This window comes from Coffea eugenioides, unplaced genomic scaffold, assembly GCF_003713205.1.
Source record: "Coffea eugenioides isolate CCC68of unplaced genomic scaffold, Ceug_1.0 ScVebR1_132;HRSCAF=557, whole genome shotgun sequence".
Taxonomy (NCBI): Eukaryota; Viridiplantae; Streptophyta; class Magnoliopsida; order Gentianales; family Rubiaceae; genus Coffea; species Coffea eugenioides.
Window position 1 is genome coordinate 158,624 of NW_020861724.1, and position 11,172 is coordinate 169,795.

Below are 11,172 nucleotides of genomic sequence, written 5' to 3' on the forward strand. Positions count from 1 at the left end.
TAACTATAATAACTTGTATTCAATACTCCAATTGCATTTCAAATACTTTTACATTCCCAAAATAGCCCTACCCTTACGGTTAAAATCCAAAGAACATCTTTACACTAAACTCATTCTTATATAGTATAAGGATATATAGTACTATGTTCTTGTGGCTGAATCTAGTACCAATGAAAATGTTTTAAGCAAATAAATTTTCTTTTGTACAATAGTAATTATCTATCTTGTACCTGCACCTACTCCTATTCTTACTTTAATCTATTCTAAAGAGAGGGTCCGATTAGACCTATGGAGAAACTGACGAAGATTGAACAACCATCAGATCAAAAAAATATACTATACATCCGTATGAATTTAAACCACTTAAAATGACAAATCACATATAATGATAATTGGTGGGAGGCAAAGTTTGAACTATTGACCTCCAGGGCTCCACCTCATCAAACCTTATAAGCTATGGTAGTGGCCAACATCCTAATTTGCTGTTGGTTTTTCACGTTGGTTTTTCACGCAAATAATTTGATCCATGGATTTGTCATACAGACTTTCATGAAGGATGAAGCTACATGGTGCACGATCATGTAGCTCTTATTGAGGTTTTTAAGACCCAACTAATCCAATCCAACGTGGTACAAATTAAAATTTTTATTAAGAAAATGTGTAAAATAAATGTGACATGCCTTGAGTACTAGCGGGACAATTTCAATTAGAAGTTATCTAGCAACAGCATTGTGGTACTGTTTGAGTAGCTTCTTTTTCCATTTTTGTTTTGTATTTGTGACTGATGACTAATGGGAGCGTTAAGGGTTAGCGCTAGACTTTGGTCTTTTGAAAAGTGAAATTATAGCCGAAAACTGAACAAAAATGGAAGGACTTACAATGCGATGCACCCATTTAATTTCAGAAAACATCTAAACCAGATTTCAGAAAGAAATGAAGTTATATGGAGCTAATAAGTGGATAATGGACATTATTACAGGTTAATTTAAGAAAAGCTATTAAAATGTTGAATAAATCTCAACACGTATCCCTTCAAATTGCCAGACAGTATGAAAATGATACTTGTCGCTGTGGTTAAATGAAAAAGAGATTTCAATATTGTAGTCATGCTTGCCTAATCACGTAACCGGTGGATCAAAAGTCTTTGCAATGGCCAGCAGCAGACTAACACGGGATTGAAACTTACCCCTGGTACAGGGCACCTGTCATGTTCCCAGCATCTTAAATCACGGAAGCCTGTCTCATTTGCCAAAATAGTCTTTCCACTGGTACGATTCCTGTAAGATGGGGATTGGGACAGGTACGAGAAGGTTTGGTTCCATTCTGTACAGTTGTTGAACCTTAAGGTATAGTTGTTGTATACCACCGTTGTTGGCCAGTTGTTGGTTCCATCAGAAAATTTGTCGTTCAATTCTCAAATTGCTGTTTTTTTTTTCTTTTTAATGGTATTCCTTAAGGTATATATATTTTGTACATTCTCTGCACTTCAATTACCAGAACCTTTACCCAGGGAAATTAGTTTCACCATGTATTTGCAAAAGATCGCTAAAAGCACATGGAATAAAACAGAGCAATCACAAATCTGAAGAAATCAGACATCCAACAAGTCGAAACAAAAACAAAAGGGATGCAAATGAGTAAGAAATCAAATGACTTCTTTACTTAATTGGCACTGATGTCTTAGGGCAGAAGCTGTGCTATTTGTTTCAAAAGCACCGTGTATGTGTGTGTATATACAAGCAATGGTTGGGCGTTCTCGTATATACAAGCAATGGTATCTTGTGTTTATGGTACCATATATATGTATTAGAGGTGGCAAAATAGGCGGATGGACGGAATTTGTTTGGGTTCAAAATGGAACCAAATAATATGGGTTTGTGTCTAACCTTACCCATATGTATTTTGGAACTAATTTGGGCGGGATCACTTTGGAATGGGTTTAGATTGATCCCGCCTAATACCCAAATCTATTTTCTATATTTTTTTTCCTTTAATTCTTTTTTATTTTTTATATAACTTTAATATTTTTATTTATTAAATTTCTTTTGACCTTATTGTGAATTTATATTTTCCTGAATTCATTTACACTCTAGAACGATCAACAGTTACTTTTAAAAGACATAATATTTTGGTAAGAATGAACATATTTTCTCCCTGGATTAATCCAAAAATTGGATTAACAAATAAAAGAAAAGATAGATATACAGTCATATTCCAACCTTACCCATAATGTTGTCTGACACAAGAACTAGAAACAAGATTTTTTAACACCAAATTCATTCTTACTGACATTCTTAAAATTTTCAAAATTTGATACAAAAGATATTCACATTAAATGCTGAATAAAGCTAGCATAGAAACGAAGAACCTGATTAAAAATTGATAACATGGTTGCATATAGAAATCTATGTAGATAGTTCAACAATTAGCATAAAATCAACATAAAAGATGCCAACAGATGTTAATAAAGCATTGATTCTTGTAGACACCAAAATTTTACCCATTCATTTTATTTTTATTGTTATCTTTATTTTTTTAAAGTTGTTTAAATGAAATCATTTTTACTTAACTGGTTTTCTTTTGTAGGAAAGTGAAGAAAGGAAAAGAAAGAAAATGGAAGTGAAAAAAAATCAGATTTTTGCAAAAAAAAAAAATCAAAGATGAATTTTTGGATAAATGAAATTTTTTGGAAAGATATTTGGGCCCAATGGGTACCCAAGTATTTCCCAACATTTCCCATCAAATAGTAGGTACAATTGAGATGCATCCCATGTTAAACCCAATATCAAATTGCAATACCCATCCCATCCAAAGTCTTTTTTGGGCATGGGTAACCCAATGGAATTTGAGACAAATTGTCACCTTTAATATGTATATGGTATCTTGTATCCGTTATTTTCAAGCAATGGTTAGGCGTTCTTGTTTGCCGAGTGGCAGTTCTTCTTCTTTATTAGTTGTTTCTGCCGTGCGTTGCTCATAGGTTTCCGGAGAAGAGGTGACATTGGATTCTTTCGATGGAAAAAACAAAGTAGAGAAAACCAAGAAAAAAAGAAAACCTAAAATAGCCTATTTTGTCTCAAAAGAAAGTATAAATTTCCACGTAGAGGCCTCCCTGTGTTGGAGGACTCAACTTTAGTAGTCATTATATTATTATACTATATAAGAATGACTTGAGATCAAAGAGGGTTTGAATTTCAATTGCATGAATAGAGGCTATTTGAGAATATAGAATGTTGTGTAGTTTTTTAAAATTTTCGGGACGACTGAGAGCAGCATGTGTTTAGGTATATTTACTTTTTAGGTATATTTACTGAAATGCTCTCATTTTGGTATATTTAAATCTTTGATTTATAGGAACATTTGGGTATTTCTGGAATATGGAATTATTTTGTAATCGTTTTTGCATCAAGTACAACTCATATAAGTTTATGTGTTAGTGTAATTATTGAAATGGTGTTATAGACATGTTTACTTAAAGTGTGACTTTTGTTGTGTAATTAACACATAAACATATTAACACATTGTGCAATTAACACGTTGCTATAACTAACCGTTGGAGAGTATTCTTTTGTCTGAAATAACTTATATCTCCTAGAAGTCTTTTGGGAATGGTAAAATTATAAAAACATTGATAAAGTAAAGTATACAAGTGTGTGCTACAATTAGAATGTACTATTATTAGTTTTATCATATTTAATGACTATTTCTTTCCAGAATGTATTATTATTTGTCCAATGAAAAATTCTCTTTAACCACAGGCACCAAACACCCGCGCACTTTCCCCCTAGTATTAATTATACAAAAAAGGAGTTTGGGGTTCTGCTGTTTTTTTGACTTTTTCTACACATATGGGGGTTTTCTTGATATTTTACAGTTTTGAGTCATATATTTACAGAATTTAATACAAGTTGTCGTGTCCCATTTTTTGAAAATAATATAGAAAGGAGTTAGAAAAATGAGTTTTTGATTTTAGAAAATAAAGAAAAATGGCCTAAAATGGGACATATAAAGTGCAACGTTTTGAGCTCAAAATTTAGTCTAAAAAGGGTTTTTTAGGAAAAATAAGAGTCGCCACTTGGTATTGAGTTTAGGTGTACCAAATCATTCAAAAAATATTTTTAAATGAAACCAAATAAAAACCTTTTTAGATGACTCTAGATCTTTGAAAATAAGATAAAAGAGTTTGGGAGTCATTGTTTAAGAAAAAGAAAGCAAAGATTTGATATGTTCAAACCTAAGGCACCATTTTAATCTAACCAAGGTTAGTTGCAAGATTAGTCAAAAATTTGTCTAATCTAATTTATAAAACTTATTACATTAGGATGCTTCTATATGGATGCAAATCTAAACCTAGGGGATATCTGGAAGGGCGAGATGTCTCTTCAAAACTCAATTGGTTCAAATCACATTAATTGTGATGTTAAAAAATGATTATTTGAAGAGCTTACAAAAAATGCAAGTGATGAGACTCAAAAAAAGAAATTATAATATATAGATAATTATACATGAGGGAATGCAACGTGATGGGTACATGAGACTAAAATTCGTGACTCAATTTTCCTTCTTATAGAGGGGTAATAGCGCGTTAAAGTTAAAAAAACTATATTCGTCCATTTCCTATATTTGAAGGGTGACTATCCTAACCTATGCCAAGCAAATGGACTAGTCTATTTCTAATTTCTTAAAATGAGATACAATTCTAAATGATATAGTCCAAACGGATAGAGGGTAAGGGAATAATAGTAGGGGAAAATATCATGTAAAAATGAAAATAAACTAAAATAGAAAAATGCGTGAAATACAATAAATGTCATACAAGATATGACTCTAGCGCGAAAATAGCCTAAAGGATCTAATATTAGACTATCCAATTTCTACAAGTCCTTACTAGCGTTGGACTAGTGGAAAATCGGCGAAAAAAACCACAACTAGCATTGGATTAGTGTGGTGACTTCATGCACTCATTATAAATAAACAAAACATATAAAATATAATTAAAACAAATAAACATATAAAACATATAGAACATGTAGAGCACATAGCACATAGGCATAATATTTAGATGCAAAAAATCTTAAGAAAACGAAGAAACACATAAGCACACAAGCATGCAAGTAAATAAAAACTAACTATTATATTGGGGGTTCTAACTACAATCTAAAAGAGAAATTTTTGGAAATAATAAACCTATCTATTACATTTAGGGTAAAAATAAAAAAAACCCCTTGTGGTATATCTAATACGCAGAAAACCCCTCGTAGTTTCAAAATATAGAAAACGACACCTCATGTTTTGAACTAAATTATAAACTAACAAAATTTGTTAAATTTAACGAAAATGACAGTTTCGGCTGTTAAACTTATCGGATTCCGTTAAGTTCACCGTTAAACTTAACAGATTCTGTTAAGTTCATCGTTAAATTTACCGGATACCGTTAAGTTTACCAGATTCTGTTAAGTTTAACAAATTCTGTTAGTTCACAATTTAGTTCAAAACATGAGGTGTTATTTTGTATGTTTTGAAATCACGGGGGGCTTTTCTATATATTTGATATACCATAGGGAGCTTTTTTGTTTTTAACCGTTACATTTATCTAACTAATTACATTTTAGGGCAAAAAAATAAAATCTATCTATTACATGGTCTAACTAAATACATTTTTTGGGCACCTATCTATTACAATTTAGCATTTAAATGCCTCTCAAATAATCATCAAAAATTAAATAAAATAAATGAAAACTTGAAATGAATAAAATGAGTAAATAAAAGAAAAAAACACTTAAAACATGCAACTACACATAAAAAACACACAGGAGCACATAAAAGAACATAAAATAATAATAGAAAGTACCTCCCTTGAAGTAGTGGTTAAATGAGGTAGAATTTTGCCTTATTTATACTCTAAAATCAACAAAATAGTCACGCCACCAATTTAATTAACAATTTAAAAGACAATGTAAACGTATAGCAAATCCACTTTATTATTATTATAAAGAAATATGAATAAACATAAAATTTCTAAAAGTTACTAATTAAATACATTTAAATGAAGCATGATTAACAATTAAATGCATTGTAGTTAAAAAATAATAAAGATCAGGAACCTAATTGCAAAAAATTGAAAAGTTTTTAGGGTCAAATCATAATTTTCAAATAGATTAGGGGTCAAAATCAAAAGAAAATAAAATTTAGGGACCAATATATAATTAAATTAAGGATCTAAATAAAAAAAATTCAAAATTTTAGAGCCGAAATGAAATTACTCAAAAGATCAAGGACTTAATTGCAAAATTATTTTCTGTTTCTATTACAAATGATTTGGGCTTTTCTTTCTCTTTTCTTGTTTGGCTTGGGCCAAACTGCTTCAGCCCAAGGAAAAATAAAGCAGACCACTCCCTGGAAAACCCAAAATAGCCCATCATATTCCACTACTCAAAGATCAACTGAGGAGTTGGCCTTGATCCTTCAAGCCCAATACCTTAAACCCAAAGAGAATAATCGCCCGGTTTCCAAACCCAAAAACACACTCAATTTACACTTTAATGGATCAAACCTAATAAAACAAAACAAACATAATTGGAGCAAAAATAGAAAAGCAAAGATCCAGACACTTTTGGCGGATATGAAGTTTTCGGTGGGTCGATCAACCGAAAACTAGAAAAATTCCGGCCAAACTGGCAGAAACCTCATTGGAAACCCCTTTTTCTCACTTTTAAGGCCGGATTTTTTCATATATACGAAGCATATGGCATCATGTACTCACTCAAATCTCAAACAAGGTCCAAAAAATGAAATAATCATGCCAAAATGAGGATGCAAGCTTCTTGAACATAAACTTTCATACACACTCAAATCTCTTGTATAATCATCGAATCAAGCAAGGAAAAGCCATGGAGATACATGAGGATGCTTTTCAGACGAGATTGCAATCTGAAAATGAGAGGGAAGAGGATTTGTTGAAGTTTCAAGAAAAATTGCAGCAACATCGCTGATGGCGAACCCCCAACTTGACGACTCGATTCAAAGGCTTCCTGACATTTTTTGGGAAAAATTTCAAATAAATCTTTCCTACTAACGTCCTAGATCACGCAGAAACAAAAATCTCATCCAACGAAGTTGGATCAAAGGAGAAAATCGAGATCGAAGATGGCTAGATGACCAACCCGCTTTCTGGAAAAATTTTTCTGAAACATTTTTTTCTCTCTGTCGTTTTCTCTTACTCTCCCCCCCCCTTTCAAAAACTTATCTATACCTTTTAAATGAAACAAAAACCCCTAAAACCCTGTTAGGATCCAAACGTGGAATAAACAACTATTGAAATATCCAGCTACCCTTGTTGGGAGACTCACCCACCACAGCCAGGTGTGCGACCCGGGTCGACCAACGGATTAGTCAGGGCAAAGCCCTGGATACCGTGGCAGGCAACCAAAAAAAAAAATATATATCAAGTACACAACAATTTAATGAGGAACAAGCTACAAGTATGAAAGATAGACGACACACAATATTTAACGTGGTTCGGCTCCACCATTGAGCCTACATCCACGGAGAGAAACCTATTCTTTATTATGAGAGGAAAATCCTATACAAAAAATATAACTTGAACCCAAGTCCAACCCTTGTATATCATCTCTCATCTCTCAAGAACCCTCTCTCATACCCCATGTATAAGGCTACATGATGCCCCTTGTGTCTCCTTGTGTTTCTCTTTGTATGTTTCTTGTGTAGTATGCCAACCCACCTATTTATAGAGAACATTACTGCCAAAAAATCAAATAACAATTGGAAACTAATACTATTTCCTAAACTCATATAGAGTAGGAAATAGCATTTAGCTAAATAGGGTTTTACTTGACTACTACTTCAAATAACTAAAATCAATTAGGAAACTAGTTACTTTCACACAAAACAGGAATTTTACCTAAAAGAAATTAAGCCAATTTCCTAACAAACCCTAAGAATTATGGTGGATATGGGCTGGTTTTTTTGGTGGCAAGTTTTGGTCCCTTAGATTCATTTCCAGCTGTCTTTCTTGATGGAATTAAGTGATGAGGTATCCCTAGTACTTGCTAAACTCGTGGAGAAAGAAAATGGGAAGCAAAAAGGAATTTTTCTTGCCTCAAAACCAACCTCCTCGTACTGGATTCTGGTACGCTGCATGGAGGACGAAGACGCGCGTGAGAATTTTTTTTTTTGAAAATTCCATTTTTTTCCTTTTCTTTTTTCCTACAAAAATAAAATAAAATGATAATTTAAACAATGATATAAATAAAGACATAATAAAAATTAACAATTTTTTTTTTGAAAAAAATTTGGTGTCTACATGGTTATTTAATAACTTCTTGGTGGATAGTTTCTTTGTGGTTTGGTTATGTTGACATAGGCACAGAAAAGCAATAGTCTTGCAATTGGTCAACAAAATGCAAGACCATAGAAGAAATAACAAGTGGAGATCTTTAGCTGCATGGAGATTCTCGCTGATCAACAAGCTAGCAATGTTGTCTTAAATAGAACAAAGAACTCAAACATAGCAGACTTTGATATTTTCAGACTTTTGGCAGTGGATAGAAAAGCAAGATGGATAATCGCTGAGACATTGTGAATTCTTCACTGATAATCTTGTATTACATTATCGCAAAAAACTAACTTAATTTTGAGCCTCTTAAATGTGGTCAGATTATTTACGCCAACATTCCTTTCATTATGACATATATATTGACGAATCAGGATCTCGCAGGCTAGAAGTGATACCATCACCTAACCGTTCTTGAAATGAAAAAGAAACGTGAAAGACAAAAGCCGAATTGCTTACTGTATAGTTATTTTTTATTCATGTGATTTTCGTGTTTTAGTTAATCCTCAGGAATTTCTCTTTTCAGAGTTATGGATTACCAGTTGCCATCATCTTAAACCATTTTTGAATAAATCAACACTTGCTATGTTTCCATTGCAGTTAATTGGTTCCATAATTGATCATATATATTTTCAGTTACGGCCTTTTAGAATTACATGGCTTTCAGTACATGTTGCATGGCCATTTTTATGAAAAGTCAGATGTGTTCAGTTTCAATGTCTATCATTTAAAAATATTCAGCACTATATTTAGCATTTAGTACTTTTTTTTTTTTTTTAACTTTAGATCACTCTGGCAAGAAAACATATTTAGCCTAATCATGATAGAGATAATTCATTTATTTCTCTAACACAGTCCATGGCTTAAATGTCAATGGTTTTGAAATCCAAACCCTTTCCCATAATCTACACGTCCTAGTTTCTAACTCAGAGGAAAAGTCCAATACTGATTATTTTACTGCTGCTTCAATTTATCAAAACACTTTGCCAAAGTAATCTCTTTGATTTATTCAGTAATAATGTTCAAAGTACATGCGAATGTGCAACTACTAAACAAAATTTGTGCTAAATTTTTTGGAGTATATTTGAAATCATTTTCAAGAGATTTAGTTTTACGTTCTAATAGTAAATATGTAGAAAATTCACTAAAATAAAACATATAAATAAATAATTATTTAGTAATAATTCATAACCATAATTAGTAATAGCTAATAAAAATTAAGATTTACTAAATAATAATAAGAAATACATATTAGTTGAAAGAAGGGTATACGAAAGTTGAAATTGGGTAATTATCAAGGATAATTTAGAAAGAATATAAAATAACACAAAAAGTTTACATCTAACCCTTCTCTCTCCCTTTATATATAGTATAGATATTCGGTGTAAATCAAACGCATTTGTTTCGGATCAAGCATACCATTTTACATTACAAAAACCATCAGTGTAACCATTAAAAACGGAAAATCATAGCCACCATAACTTTCCAACTTCATCAAAACGTACAAAGTCAAACCACGAGGGCACTATTTTTTTTTTCGATAACGACAATAATTATATAACCTATTTTATCCGAATCTTTAGGGCAGAAAGAGTCTAAGGAAACTTGTGTATTAGGGATTAGAAGATATGCAAACCTGACTAGATCAAAGGAATGCTATGATATTACTTTTAAATTTTTTTTGTTACAAGTGAGATTTGAACCCCTACCTACAGTTCAACCCAAGGAGGGACTTAAGTCCCTTTCCTTGGTGGCCACTGAGCCAAGGAACTCGTGGGGATTTACAAGAAGACCAGGGAGCAGGACAGAAAACAATAATTGTGTCGATAGGAACAATAAATGTTTTTAAACCTTGATGCCTTAACCGAGTGGGTTTACTGAAGCTTGGAATAGAAGTGCTCAGAACTATGCTATGTTAATTTATGTTAAACAGAACTATGCTGTTGTCTTTTTTTTTTTTTTTGGCATTTTCCAATAATTACAGTCCCTTGTTGACGTGACATGTGCTCATGTTCCTAGCAATAGCTTTTTTGTAACCAGGGAGTTCAAGGGGGGTATTAATAGCCTGATAATTCAATATAATGTGCCAGATTATGAATTCTCCTTTTGTTTTCTTTGGATAGAGACTAATTTCAAGCATACAAGTTACTCTTTACAGTGATGGAAGGAACATTTTCCACCGCACAACCGAAGCAGACATGTATGTCATCATCATGTTCAACGTACAGACGGATTCTAGAGGGATGGCGATGCCGCGGAGGAGCATGGTTTCATTTTCAGGCTACAGAAAAATTTAGAGGATTGTTGGTGACATTAATACATCAACCACTATGCTAATTAATCTGACTTTAAATTTACCAGCTACCATTGTCGACCATTCATTTATGAGTGGATAAGACTTCAGTATGTATAGAGGAATTGTAATTGTCTGAAGACTTTTCTTAGTGAACATGTCAAATGAATTGTCAAGTATTTGTAGGTGATAACACCTGAGTTTTGATTCAGTGGTCACAAAAAAGGAATTAAGTTCCTCTTTGAACTATAAATCGGGTGTTCAAATCTCATAAACAGTGAAAAAATTCAAAAGAGGTGTCAGAGCAGTCCTTTGGTCTAGTTAGATTTTTATACTATTAGTCCCTTTCTCTTTAGCCTCCCCTCCCTCTTGATTAGGATACATTATGTTATAAAAATATCGTTGTCGTAAAAAAAAAAACTTGTAGGTGATCCCTAAGATGCTGGAAAATGGGATGTACTCTCTTACAGGGAGACGTCCAAATACTAGATTCGGATTGTTTGTGGTCGAGATTAGTTCGGTCGAG